At 33.2% G+C, this 15,824-nt stretch overlaps 1 long non-coding RNA gene across 1 annotated transcript; it reads left to right on the top strand.

Moving 5' to 3' along the window:
• Nucleotides 1-7,460: 7,460 nt before the first annotated feature.
• LOC140438432 (uncharacterized) lies at nt 7,461-8,736 on the top strand. Its single transcript, XR_011950526.1, has 2 exons — nt 7,461-7,629; nt 8,460-8,736. It is a non-coding gene; the product is annotated as an uncharacterized lncRNA (long non-coding RNA).
• Nucleotides 8,737-15,824: the final 7,088 nt, after the last annotated feature.

Below are 15,824 nucleotides of genomic sequence, written 5' to 3'. Positions count from 1 at the left end.
CTATAGTGTTTGAGATTTAACAAATAAAGTTGGGTAAATTAGAATATTCTTCTTCTAGCGCCGTCTCCACTAATGAAGGTTGGCTATAACCATTGCAAATTCGTCTTTATCTTCTGCTTTTGTTAAGAGCGTCTGTGTGTTTAACCCGGTCCAGTCTCGAATGTTTTTCAGCCAGGATATTTGTCGTCTACCAGGACCCCTTTTTTCCTTCGATTTTACCCTTCATAATCAGCTGCAACAACTCGTACTTATCATTTCTAAGAGTGTGCTCCAAATATGCTGTCTTTCGCCTTTTAATGGTGGTCAAAATTTCTCTGTCTCTTCCCATTCTGTGTAACACCATTTCGTTCGTAATATGATCGGTCCATGGTATCTTCAAAATTCTCCTAAAACGCTACATCTCAAAAGGTTCCAGTTTTCTCATTAAGTCAACATTAACAGTCCAGGCTTCGACATCATAAAGAAGAATAGAGTGGATATAACATTTTACCATCCGATATCGGATTTGCAGATTGAGTCTTTAGTTACTCAGAAATTTCCTTATTTTCAAAAAGGCTGCTCTTGATTGCTCTATTCTCGAGCGAATTTCTGATTTCGGATTCAGATCTTCCGTAATCCAGACTCCTAAGTATTTCATTTTGTCCACTTGCTCAATATCTTCATTTTTTATCTGGATCCTTGTAATGACTTTTCTAAAAATATTTAGAATATATAATGAAAAAATAATAAAAGGGAGCAATTCAATACATCAGCTTTTTTAAAGTATAAAGCTCAAAAAGAAACCATGAAAGCAAAGCAATCACTGATTTAATGCATTTACGCAAATGAAAAACATGTTATTAATATCTTTTAGTTGTACAATAATCCAGAGTACACAACTGTAACTGAAAAACAAGTTTGGAGCTAATTTTAATGAGATATATGGTTTTAGCAAAATGGAGTTTCAGCTTGTTTTGGTGTAAATATTCGGCGTTATTTAGATGAGACATTTCCCGGACGATGATTTGGTAGAGTAGGTAGTATTTAATGACCTGCTCGTTCGCCCGATTTGAATCCTAAACATTATGTTTATTGTAGATACATAAAAAGTAGAACTAAACCAGCAAGTGTTGTATAGCTAAGGCAGATAATTATCGATGAATCCATAATAATTTTTAGAGAAACGTGAGGAAATGTAATAGACGCAATATACCTTGTATGAGATGCTGACAAATTAACAACGGAGGACATTTTAAATATTTGAATAGGTAGACATTAATTTAGCAATGTAGTAAACTTCTAATTATGTTCAAATTTAGTTGTACATATTATGTAGTTTGATCATAATTTGATTACAATCAAAAAGTTTATTGAGACGATTAGGCGATTCTTGGCTTTTGTTTTATCTTTTTAAGATGTTTAAGACAATATACAGGGTGTTATATTTAAAAAACCAATGTGACCAATGATATCAGAAAAATTGTAAATCTGGCAAGATGTATCATTGTTTTGGTATAATTCGAAACATCATTTAAGAAATAATTAGATGGTTCCAAACTTTTGGTCCAATCTGTATATATATAACCAAAAGACTAACTACTAAATATGACAGCTATCAAACGAAAGAACAAATCTCTTTTAACTAAGAACTGAAAAACATTTTTTCAAAAAACTACAAAGGAATAAATGCAGAATTATGTATTGACTATACTTATTCAGCCTACGAAACGCATACGATACGAAATGAACAACTAGAGAAAACTATTCAATAAGTAGACCAAGAAGCCAAAAGCCTGGATTAAACTTAAATTACGACATAGCAAAAGTGATGACAAATTTAGACTGATATAAACCTATTTATTTAGCAGAATTGTGGATTAATAATAAAATATATGGATAAGTTAAACTACATAATGAAAAAATAGAAGGATCCGCTCACCACCAATGGCCAGCTATTTTGTCAAAGGCAATAGTCATTCCTCTCTTAAAAACTGACAAACCTAGATATGACCCAGAATCATACAGAAAATTTGAATTTCTTTAATCTTTGAGAAAAATGGCTTTAGAAAAGATCGGGCAAGTGCACACAACATTTTAGACTTGAAAAGTGAGATACATGAAGCTCTTACTAAAAACCAAAAATGTATTGCTATATTTTTTGATTTGGAATAAATGAAAAATTCAAGGTCTCTACCTTGTCTTCATCCAAAACTTTTTAAACAACAGATCGTTTCAAGCAAATATTTCATTATATTATATTTTTATTTTTTTTTATTTATAGTTTGCGAAATGGTACACCCAAGAATCCATACTGTATAGTGGTATCTATAAGGGCAAAAAGTCTCCTTAATGTCCTTAATTCTTCAAAACTTTTTAAATACTTTTGAAAATTGATTCCACCTTTCAGGTTTTCAATTTTCAATAAAAAAATCAATAGCAGTTGTATTCTCTTCAAGCTACTTGCTACAACATCCAGCCCTAAGAATCTATGAGAAACAGCTAGAGTTTAGAGATCATCACAAACTCTAGAGTTTAATCTTTGATTCAAAGCTAACATGGATCACATCTCACAACTCATCCTTTTCTTTAATAAAATAATAAATATATTAAGATCTCCCTGTAACAAAAACTGGAGCCCATACCAATCGAGTTTACTTGTTCTGTATAAATCTTTAATACGTTCTAAGGTAGATTATGGAGCAATTGCCTTTACCTGCAGCCTAAGTCGTTTGTAATATTTTAAAACCAAATTATCAAAACACTTTTACAAATAATAAATATGTAAACAAATTCCAAGATATTCGCTGTACCAAATCCATTCTTCAAAATTTTCCAACAGTTACTTTCCGGATGTTTTCTCCTCGGATATTAAATACCCTGACCATCGCTGACCAATACCTGACCAATACGCTGATCTATTTACCAATATGTGATACATCTTGGTCTATTTAGATAAATCCAGTACAAATAATTCTCGGATTCTTCTGAAGTTCGAAAACCTCTTAGAATAGTACCCCGACCACCATAAAATCTACACAGATGCCTCTAAGTCCGAAGACGAAGTTGGGACATCAATCGTTTCCTTAGAAAACAATCTTCTTTTCCGTCTACCCCCATTATAATAGCACATATTCAGCTAAGCTCTACGCTATATACTGTGCTGTGAAACGTTTTAATGAGCTTACCGTCACAAAAGTCCTGATCATAACAGACTCCTTTGGCTCTCTAAACTCATTAAAACATATTTTTCCGAAACATCCTTTTGAAAAGTAACTTAAATACCAGCTGTCCCAAGCTCATCAACATGGAAGATGAGTTCAATTTTTGTGGGTATCCTCACACGTCGGAATAACGGGAAACGAAGAAGCTGACAGCGCGGCACGACAGGCAATTTTAAGCGATTATTCGGAGCCTATAGACAAGTATATTTCCAGTGAGTTAAAAGATTATTTTAAAAATAAAGTGTTGTGCTTGTGGCGAAATGACTGGTTTCAAACTAATTCTAAGCTGAATAAAATTAAAAATAATGTTTCGAAGTGGATTCTGTCGCCGCTTAACAGGCGTGAACAAATTGTGCTTGCGCGTTTACGTCTAGGACATACCAAGTTAACGCATTCTTAACTTTTCACAAAAAATAACCCACCCATATGTGATCACTGTAACGTTTGATTAACAGTCTAGTACTTTTTAATAAACTGTGGTAGATATGATCAAGAAAGACATTGTTACAATATCCTAAACTCTCTGGTAGAAGCTGTAGGTTAAAGCTGTGTTCATATGATAATATAGCTAAACATCTTTCTTTCTTTCTCCCCTTCCTTTAACCCTATTCGGGTGTCGTATTTGGGCTAGCTTTTTTAATTTCCATTTACCCATCTCTTCCATTCTTTTATTCCATTAGTTTCGATTCCTCGAGTGATTTTTGATTAACTTTTCCCGCTTCTACTACTTGCTGTATCCATTTTTTTCTTGATCTGCCTCTTTTTCTTTTTATGATCTTTGCTGGGAAAAACTGAAAAACTAGAAGATGAAAAAGATGAGGTAAGGAGAACAGACGAGAGGGAAGAGCAACCACCAACGATTCTTGAAGTTAAAGATGCATTTAAAAAACTAGCCAGAAACAAATCACCCAGAACAGATAATCTTTCAGCTAAACTATATAAAGAAGGTGGCCATGATATCATTATGGCATTACAGCAGCTTATAAAAGAAATATGGACACAGAAATCCCTCTTCAACGATTGGAATATTGGAATACTTTGCACCAGATACAAAAAATGAGATATCTTTGAATGCTCTAACCACAGAGGAATTACGCTTCTAAATTCAGCAGATAAAATATTTTCCAAAGTACTATGTCACCGTATGCAGAACAGACAGTACGAAAATACCAGGCTGGTTTCAGAGGAGGTAAATCGATAATTTATCAGATTGCAACCATGAAACAAATTTTAGAAAAAACACTGGAATATTGCATTGATACTCATCACATATGTATAGACTTCAAAGCAGCCTACGACTCTGTGAATGAAAGAGAAATGGTCAAAAACAAAACTAACTCTTGAAAAAGTTGACCATGTTGTTTTCTTTTTTGATATGTTAGTGTGCGTTATATATGTTATTTTTGAGTTTTTTCCAGCTTTCATCGAGGTTATCGTTTTCTAATATTTCATTCCCAGCGATCTTCTCTGGTATTATTTTCCTGTATAAGTATTCCGTGGATTTCGTATTTAGTCCTTCGACTTTGATTTTTGTTTGTGTTGGCGCCGCTCTCTTGGGTGGGAAGTATTTCAGGATGATTATTTTACATAATACTAGGCTATGGTCACTACCTACATCTGCTGAGGTAAAGCATCTTACGTCGATTATTTTCGATGGATGTATATCTCTGTTGGTTATAACATAATCTATCATTGATCTTTGTCCACGGGTGTTAATAAATGTTTATTTGTGTTGGTCTTTGTGGTCAAAAAATGTGTTGTTTATTCTTAGTTCGTTTTTTCGTTTTTAACATTCTCGTTATGTTTTTGTTTAATGACGGGTATTACTTGATTGCCTATTCAAGCGTTAAAATCCCCCAATATTATAATCTTTCCTCTGATTTGATCTACCAATTGTTGTTATTGGTCATAAAACGCTTCCCTTGTTGTTTGAGGCTTGTTATTTTCTGGGCCGTATACTCCGATGATGTTCAGGTCTTCATTCTTCATTCTTATTATTGCTCTTATTAATTTTTCTGATATATATTGGCACTCTTGGATATAATTTTGGTACCTTTGGTGTAGTAGTAATGCTACACCTTCTTTGGTTCTGTTTTCTTTACCTACTCCACTGTAGATTAGTATGTATTCACCTAATTTTGATTGACCCTTTCCTTTCTTTTTTGTTTCCTGTAGAGCACAAATGTCTATTTCTTTCTCTTTCAGCACTTGGGTTATTTCTTGGTCCCTTGAGTTGAGCGATCTGATATTCCAAGTAGTAATTGTCATCTAGGTTTTGGATGTTTTTCGCTGGTCCTTATTTCTTACCGTAGTCGTCTTCATAGTATCAATTCGGTTCCGAGACTGTACATTGTTTCTTTGAGCAGTATTTGTTTTTACGATTGGTAGGTTACTAACCTTGCCAATTACCCTCCCAATTTTATCCGGGCTTGGAACCGGCTGTGGTAACCGCAGAGCTACTCAATCCACCCTGCAATCACTCCAGGCAGTTTTATCAATGTATTTGATACATTTGTTTTCCTCAAGCATTTCCCTATAACTTATCTTTCTATCGTGTCAAATGCTGCTCTTATGCTCTTAATTACATATCTAGTTATTTATTTATATTTTGTTCCGTTGCTAATAACCTTTTGGTGGATGCGACTTTTTTTCTAATAAAAAAAAGTATCCACAATATCTAAAAACCAAACTAGAACCAGTGCATTTTCACATTCTTACAAACCTCGACATTGACAAGAACTAATACTGACAGACTCGCACAGGCATAAGGATCAATGAAAAGACAAAAATGATCAATATAATAGGAAAAAAGGAAGAATATTTTAATAAGAAACTTCATCAGTCAAACAGTAATAATGTAAATTCTTCGGCCACACTATTAGACAAAAAATTTTAAGATGTAATAATATTTTATAGATTAGAGAATAATGGTACAGAAGCGCAAAAGTAAAATAAACATATAAAATACATATACAATGTACATATAACATGTGTGTAATCAAACAAATATTAAACGAAACTATAAATCACAAATAACGCGTCGTAAGTGGTCAAAAATATCCGAAATCACGTGTCTATCATGCATTCTCGGAAATTTTGAATTCGGTCATTGGCGGCGCATAAGAAAATATGTTTCCTTGCTGGTTACTTTACATTGTTACAATAGAATATTATATTTCTACTTCTAATAATAAAAATAATACATAAGATCTAGTTTATAAAATAAGTTTTCTAGAAAGAAATAGAAATAGAAATAGAAAGAAAAGAAAGTCTAAAGCAGAAAGAAGAGAAAACTATGAACAAAAAACTTCAAGAACTACATGATTTAAGTAAGCCAATAGAAACGAGAAAATTCTACCATAAACTGAACAAAAGCAAAAAGGAATTCAAACAAAAGAAGTAAAAGGATAAGGAAGGTAATATATTGACAGAACAGCAAGAAAAACTAAGAACATGGAATTCTTGAATAAGACCGAAAATGTTTGATAGTATATTGATATATTAGATATTGAGTATGACGCATTTCATTATTTCTTTCTTTTGATTGCGCCATCTCCTTTCGAAGGTTGGCGATGCAAAAGGCAATTGTAGTTTTGGAAACTGCTGCACGAAAGATTTATGCGGATGAGCGGTCGAACCATCTCCTCAGGTCTTTCAGCCACGAGTTCTGGCGTCTTCCTACTGATCTTTTGCCCTGTACTTTTCCTTCCAGTATAAGTATAGTATAATAAGTATCGTATAATTGAAGTAATTCGTATCTTTCGCCTCTCAACACATGACCCAAGTATTGCATTTTACTTTGATCTTTGATTATTTCTTTGCTGGAGCTTTTTATAGGTGACCTAAAAACCACACCAGCTGAATATGGATACCTATTTTCACACATTTTATTTTTTTTTTAATGTATTTCAAATAGGTATATTTAAATTTTAAGAAAAACTGTTGTGAAATATTAAATAGAATGAACTGTTTATGTTGGTGTACGTAAATAAATCCTTATTTAACATTGAAAAACATAACGTCATATATTACGATACATACAGATAAAATATTACAGATAAAATAAATCCGGACAATATTCCACCGCAGTAATTTTCTAGTTAATCCTATGTACCCCTACAAATTACTGTTTGTTTCTATCTGTCATAATTTCTATGTAAAATATAACTATAAACCAAATCTTTGGGTAAACTTTTCGTAATTTTTGTTTTTAAAAAGCAGAAAACAGCTTTTAAGCACACTCTGTCAATATTTGGCGTTCTATTAAAGCCTATGAAAACAACTTTCTAGGTATATATACACATCAACCGTTTTTTCATTTTTATTATTACAATTTTAACGAATAAAATGAAATTCACAATTGTATTTTTGGTTTTGGCACTCGCTTTCTGCGCTTATGCCCAAGAAGAACAAGCACCATTGAGCCCAGGTAATATGCTTAATATATAAAACATTTTTAATAAGTACATATATAAATTGCTTTTTCCTTTCCCATTCACTCGGGTCTATTCTTTTCCCGCTTGTATATGCTCCATAAATGCTTAATAATAAATAGTTAGGGCCCAAATTCTACTTCCTACTTCCATTTCCAAGTGGCTTGATTTTAAGGCTTCTAACTGCACAACCTCTGTTAAAATTTTTTACAGACTTATGATAAAATTTGTAATTTTCTACAGTGCTTCAAGTTTTTCTAGATATTTTCGTATGATATCTTGAATAACCATATCAAACACAGCCCGGAGCCTATAAATGTCAAGTTTACGCCTTTCTGTTTTCTAGTTTTTTTTTATAACCTTTTTTAGAACTTGTTGAATATCATTTATGTTGTGGAGAACAGAGGTCGAGTATCCTACTTGCTTGCTTGACCTGGACCCATTCGATGCGTATGTTTTAAGCCTGCTGAAGGAGTTCCTATTTAAGTTAGAATATTCTCTAGCAAATATTTTAGGACTTCCACAACTGATAGTATTCATTATTTGTAAATGTATACTCCAAAAAATCTGTAAAGTGTTAGCACCGCAATAGGGCACATTTTGAACATGTTTGTTATAAAAAATAATCATTAATTACAATGTTCATGTTCGATACATGTCACGTTGTGTTAGAACCATTTCTCTTGATTGATAGTAACTACGTAACTAGCAATTGATAATGACAATATATTGGTCCTCGTTTTTAATAAAATAAGTACCAATTTTTGAGAAACTAGCGCTGTTCATTTTCGCGTGTTGTTTTTAATAATTTTCTATTAATTTGCAGAACAAGTGGTTGACCTCGTCAAAGAAAAGAATCCCAACTTAGCATGTATTAACCTGGAATGTCGACTTTCCTGCAGAAACCAAGGCTATAAATCAGGATACTGCGCTGCTGGAGTCAGCTGTACATGTGTAGGACCTTTGGCAGCTTAAACTTATTTTCAATGTTTTAGAATATTTCATTGATTTTTATCTCTAGATCTGATTAAAATAAAAATTACGTAATTTGAAACAATGTAAATTAACAATCAGTATTATAAAATAAAATAATGAAGCAGTAATTCTGGTATTTGTGATTTAATAAATTAAATTAGGTAATTTACAATATGTAATGAAAAAATAATAAAAAGGCCTATATCAAAGTATAATAAGCTACTTTAATTTATAATCAAAAGAAAAACTGAGGAAAAATGCAGAATAAGAAAGATAAGTAGATAGATACCAAGCGAGCAAGATAAATGTAGAAAAAGTATATGTATATATTAGCTTGGGAGTACAAAAGAATAAATGTGCTTCAAAACTCTCGAAGACAGACACAGATCCGTGTAGATGATGCACAACACCCATAAGTGATTCAGAAAATTATGAAAAATAATAGAAAGATACTATATATGTCACACTCAAATTCCGAATTCAGACAACGTCCGAAATTTTTACGTACTTTGCGATGTGGACAATGTGAATTACCCACGTCGCGGTGTGAACATTGGCCGAAGCAAAATACCAGAACGTGTTGTAGGTAAACGAAATTACTCAATTGCCGAAATAAACACGTTTACCGGAGCTGAAAGATTTTGATACGAGAATGAGAGTCCAAGGCACGTTAAACGAGCAAGTGTCTGTAATTAGAGACGAATCGAACGAAGAACAAAGATCAAACATATTACAGAAATAGTGCAAAATGTAAAGGATAAACACTTAAAGACAGATAGATTAATGAAGAAAAAAATCATGGATGACAGATGAGATCCTGAAACTAATGGACGAGAGAAGAGAAGCTAAAAATGACCCAGACAAATATAAAACCATAATTATATTAATAAGAACGAAAATCAGAGAAGCGAAAGAGAAAGAAGCAAGGGAAAGATGCGAAGAAATTGAGACTCTGCAGTCAAAGTACGATAGTCACAATGTACATAGGAAAGTTAAAGAGCTCACAGGAGGACTAAAACGAAGGCAGAAAGAAAATATAACTGATTCTGACGGAAAGATTATCTTGGACAAACAGAGTAAAATAAGAACGTATAAAGAATATCTAGAAAAACTATTTAAAGACCAAAGAGAACACCTTTGAGCTAAAGAAGAGGTAAATGATGGACCAAGATTACAGCAGGAAATTTATTCCGCAATAACACAGTTAAAGGATGGCAAAGCGGCAGGCCCTAATAATATACAAGCAGAACTACTCAAACTAATGGACAACGAATCAATAGCAATAATCGCAAAGATATTCAGCAACATATACAACTCTGGAGAAATACCTACAAAATGGCTGAAATCTGAGTTTATTGCACTTCCAAAAAAACCAAGAGCCAAAAAATGCGAAGATTGCCGTACTATAAGCTTCATGAGTCATCTCCTAAAATTGTTCCTAAAGATAATTCATAAAAGAATCTACAAACTGTGTGAAAGTCAAATTTCCCCCAACCAGTTCGGGTTCACAAATACTGTTGGTACTAGGGAGGTTTTGTTCTCAGTACAAGTTTTATTCCAGAGATGCAGAGACGTCAACTGCGACGTATGCGCATGTCTGGTTGATTACGAGAAACCGTTTGATCGAGTACAGCACGCCAAGATGATGCAAATAATAAAAGAAACAGGAATTAACAACCAAGATCTGAAAATAATTAGAAATCTTTACTGAAATCAGACAGCAAATCTCAGAGTTGAAGGTGAACACACTGACTATGTGAAAATCATGCCTGAAGTGAGGCAAGGATGTATTTTGTCTCAGCTAATCTTCAATCTGTACTCTGAAAGAATATTTATCGAAGCTTTGCACGATACTGAAAAAGGTATTCTACTAAATGGTTACCGGCTAAACAACATCAGATATGCAGATGACACCATAGTATTTGCGGACAACTTAGAAGACCTACAAGTTCTTGTGAACAAAATCACGTATTACAGTCAACAATATGGACTCAATATAAACGTTAAGAAGACAAAGCTTATAATAATTAGCAAGAAAAGGATAACAGGTCAACTCTACGTCAACCAATCACCTGTAGAAAGAGTGACACTACAACTACCTCGTTACCATAATAAATGAAGAATGGACCAACAACCAGGAGATTAGAGCACACATCGGAAAAGCTAGATGCACCTTCAATCGGATGGTGGCTTTCTTCAAGAGTCACAACATCTCTCTTAATAGAAAAGTAAGAATGCTGCGATGCTACCTACGTCTTCTCTGTCCTTTTTTATGGTATTGAATCGTAGACCATGAATGAAGATATGTGCAGAAAACTGGAAGCATTTGAGATGTGGCTATATCGTAGAATGCTTAAGATCCCGTAGACTGACCGAGTACAAATGAGGAGGTCCTCAGAAGAATGAATAAGAACCGAGAGGTACTGACCACCATCAAATCTCGAAAGTTACAGTTTTTCGGACATATTATGCGAAATGAATCCAGATATGCTCTCTTTCAAGCCATCCTGCAAGGAAAAATATTTGGAAAACGAGGTCCAGGAAGAAAAAGAACATCTTGGTTAAAGAACCTCAGAATCTGGTTCAATACAACATCTGTGCAGCTTTTCCGCGCTGCTGCAAATAAGATAAAGATTTCCATGATGATCGCCAACATTCATAACGGATAGGCACATTAAGAAGAAGAGCGGAGATTGGGCAAAATCATAATATCCATAACCCGACGTGGGTAATCTATTTTACCCCCATGTTAATCCTACTTCTCAACAGAAAGTTGGTTTACTTACTATTTCTGTTTTTTCTGTCTGTTTTTTCCCGGAGAAGATAAAATAGGATTTTTTTCTTTTTTTTTTTCGTATATTGTATACTGTTTTTCTTGCAAATTTAAGTGCAACTATTACCCTCTAAAAATAGTTAAAATATTATCAGTATTTTAAATTGAAATTGAGAAAAAAAACAAATATGCTTTTTATCATCAAATCTTTATAATAGTGTACATTTAAAAATTGTAGTTTTTGTAATTCTTGAATAGATGACAACGGTCCCCCATTCCTTTTTTTAATTCAAAGTACTCCATTAAATTTAAAACAAGTTCTTGTGCTTGTGAGGTAAGAGTTTTTCAAGGTATAATATAAAAAATTCAATAAAATATTTTCATTTTGTCATTTCTTTCACTTTTGCGAAAACTTAAACAAAGAATGGGGTTAACTTTTTGTGTAAATTAATGGCAAAATAAACTACACTTACCATAAAATTTTAAACTCTTATATTACACAAACTTTGTATGTATTGTTTGTTTGTGTAGTATAAAAAAAATTTTAAATGCAAAAACAGGACAAAAAAAAACAGCAAAAATCCAACAAACTGTCAGCCACAAGTAAATAAACCACAAACGTCACAAATTGTAATTAAAATCTAAAAACGTCCCCAAGCGTCTTTTTTGTACCTATCTCCCTTTGATGTACTGAGTCTAAAGCGTTAAATAAAAATAACAAGTGTCTTTACTTAATAACGGGTGGTAGCTGGTGTGTCTTTAGTTTCATGCATGAAAGACAATGATGCTAGATAAAAAGTATGTGTTTTATCTCTCCAGGTAATAATGATCCACGGGTAAAGTAGCATGGACTCAACTGTACGCCTTTTTAATTTATTTGACCATCTGTGGATGGTGGAGCACCAGGTCTATCGTCGTCAAAAATTGTCTGAATATATTCGTGTTTCATCTTTTCAGTTTGTCTTCAGTACCTATAATTATTTCGTTATTATTATTTCTTAATATGGTTTCTTGTGTCTCTCTGTGTCTACCTATCATTTCTTTCACTTTTTTATGGACACTGAAGTTGTTCAATTTTTAGGCATTCTGTTGACATCTAGTTTTCTTTAGCTTCTCTGCACTTTTTTCTGATGATTGTATCGATTCTTTTGTATTCTATTAAGTTTGTTTTATGTCTTCGTTATACGTTCATAAGATAGATCCATGATCTTTTGCGTTATTCATCCTGGTTTTGTGTTGATTTTCGTGAAGCCGTTATTTTCTTCTTGTATGTTTGTTAATTTCGTTTATAGAGCAGATCATGTTACTACAACGTTCTCTATCGTTTTTATTCATTTCTCAACCTTGAGACTTATTTCTTTTTCTGCTTCAGTTGCAAGATATCCGGTTTTCTTATTATTTTATTATTATTTTTAATATTATTATTTTTAACTTTCAGACATCTTTTTAGTCTAAAATCCATTATAACTGGATTGTGGTGACTATGAATGTCAGCTCCAGGGTATGTTTTAAAAGATTTTATGTACTTCTTAAAATTGTGATCGAGCAAAACAAAGTCAATGTGATTCCTAACAATTCTATTTTCTTCTCTTCGCTTCTTCTCTATCTACAGGTGATTTCTATGTGTATAGCCTTCTAAGGTTCTTTCTATGTGTACAGCCTTGTTCCTGGTATCGAGACCGTATAATCCTATCCACAAGGAAACTAAGTTCCTGCAGTTGGCCGTATACCATACATTAAAAAATTTTTAATAAAATCCTTTTATAAAAAGGTATATAAAAAAAAGTTTTTATATACCTTTTTATAAAAGGATTTTATTGAAGTATAATCCTATGTTGTCTACTTTAGCACGACGACCAATTTTGGCGTTAAAGTGATCCATGATCATCGTTAACTCACCTCTTTTTGTTAGTCGCATTATTTCTTCCATGTTGTTATAAAATTTTTGATCCCTTGCTCTAACTTGTCATTTGTAGATGCATAGAGTTGAATAATATTTAGGTTTCTGTGGATCGTTCGTAATTTCAACACTGCTACTCCTCAATAGGGGGACTTGGTCACAGACTGCATTATTCATAGAGGAACAAAATTGCTCACTTGGTCACAGACTGCATCCCTCTATGAGGGATGCAGTATGTGACATAGTTTGTTCGATACTAATATAGCCGTGCCATATTGATGTTCTGGGTCTAAACAATAACTGTATTCATCTTTTGTTTTTAATTTTCTTGAACTAGGCCATCTTACTTCACTAATCCTCAAGATGATTTTTCATTCTTCTTCACATCTATGCGTCATTGTTTGTCAGTTTCCCAGACAGGAATAAGCTACGTTACAAGTGGTAATTCGTACTATCCGGTCATCTATTTGGATTCTTTGACTACTTTATTTTATCTCAATAGTAGTTGCTGAACTTAACTTAAATGGTTCCTGACTCTATATTAAAATGTTCAACCAAAAATAAGAAAATTAAAAAAGACGTTGAATATTTAATGCACTATATAAGACCTTTTACTTAATGAATATTTATGAAAATACTATGCTATTTAATGGATGTTATCCAGATCGTTTGTTACTTCTTATATCTTCATTAACAAAATTTATTTTTATACAACGCTTATTAAAAAACGCTCATCTTCTTTCTTCTTGTATGTAGGTTTTAAAGCCTGTTTCTTCTTCAATGTTAGCCTCCGAAATAGTATAAATTATCGCACCATCTTTTTCTTGGTCTGCCAATACTTCGTCGTCCATTTGGTGACTTATCTCGTGCTATTCGTACTATCCTATCCCCTGCCATTCTACTAATGTATTCGTATCACTCCTATTTGCGTTTTGTTTCCCATCCATTTATGTCTTCTATATTGCATGCTCTTCTTATGTTTTTGCTTCTCTCCCTATCTAACAGACTTTTCTCTGATATTCGTCGAAGTATTTTCATCTCTTTTGTTTCTAGTAGTCGTCTCGATGTGTCAAGTCTTGCCTCCACCGTGTATGTTAATATAGGTCTAATTGCTGGTTTATAGATTCTTGTTTTTGTATCTTATCCTAGGTGTTTATTCTTCCAGATTGTGTCATTAAGAGATCCCGCCGCTTTACTTGCTTTTAAGCTTTGTTGTCGTACGATTTTATATCGTAATGGGTATTTAGAAGTTGTCATACGTTTGGTTTTTTCTGCTGATATTATCATATTGTATTTCTTGGCTGTTTTATTGAAGATGTGTGTTATCCTTTTGAGCTCGTCTTCTGTCTCGGTGATTAATTCGGCGTCGTCTTCATAACATAATATTTGGATTTCTTTGTTCCACATTATGTAACAATAAACTTCACGTACTGCTTGTATTATTTCGTCCATTATAATATTAAAGAGAAGTCGGCTTAACGAGTCACCGAGTCACCCTGTCTCTCATTAGTCTCGATACTTTTCACGTGTCTCATCTGAAAGCTACAACGTTAATTTATTTTTTCTATGTATGCAACGTAACATTTTTAGTATATATGTAATATTTTTCTATTTTTTTTTATAATGTGCTCAACCATTACTCGGTGTCGTCCATCATTTGCGCGGAATTGCCTCTGTCTGCGGCAATATATAAGTTCTTTAAGTTTTTTAAAGCACATCTATTGTGTACCTTAATCAAAATATTTACTTTCTTCCTGTTCTATGATCCTTTGGTTTCCTTTGAGTATACGTTAAAGAAGCTTATATTATGGAGTTGTCTTTTTTTCATAATGACGGTATTAGATTTTTGTTTTGATACAGGGCAGCGACAACCGCTGATACGGATTTCGACCTCCTTAGGTCTCGTCAGAACGGTATACGATCGGTCACTACGAATTTTGACAGGATGAACGGCATGTGTGTGGAATGCAATTTTAGATTCCCTTGCCGAGTAATTTATCCAGCTGTTTGTTTCGCAAATTTAAGGAAACACAGTGGTAAAAATTTGAATTCGGTTTCGCTAGGTAGAAATCGTTTGATTTCTCTTTTTGTTTTTAGATGGCGTAGTTACGTCCGTATATAGTTATTTTAATAACTATTGTCTAGGACGGGAGAGATTTTTGTTTTGGTTCAGAGCAGTGGCTATACCGTTCTGACGAGACCTAAGGAGGTCGAAATACGTATCAGCGGTTGTCGCTGCCCTGTATCAAAACAAAAATCTAATACCGTCATTATGTTTTATTACTTACTTCGTTTGGAGTACCAGAAACTGAATTCACTACGAATTTTGACCAGGATGAACGGCATGTGGAATGCAATTTTAGATTCCCTTGCCGAGTAATTTATCCAGCTGTTTGTTTCGCAAATTTTAGGAAACACAGTGGTAAAAATTTGAATTCGGTTTCGCTAGGTAGAAATCGTTTGATTTCTCTTTTTGTCTTTTTTTATTATTTTTTTTTAATATTTTTCATTGTAAATTATTCATTAAATCATAAACACTAGAA

The sequence above is a fragment of the Diabrotica undecimpunctata genome, chromosome 4, assembly GCF_040954645.1.
Source record: "Diabrotica undecimpunctata isolate CICGRU chromosome 4, icDiaUnde3, whole genome shotgun sequence".
NCBI lineage: Eukaryota > Metazoa > Arthropoda > Insecta > Coleoptera > Chrysomelidae > Diabrotica > Diabrotica undecimpunctata.
Note: the sequence above shows the minus strand (reverse complement) of the source record. Positions and strands in the feature narration are given on the sequence as shown.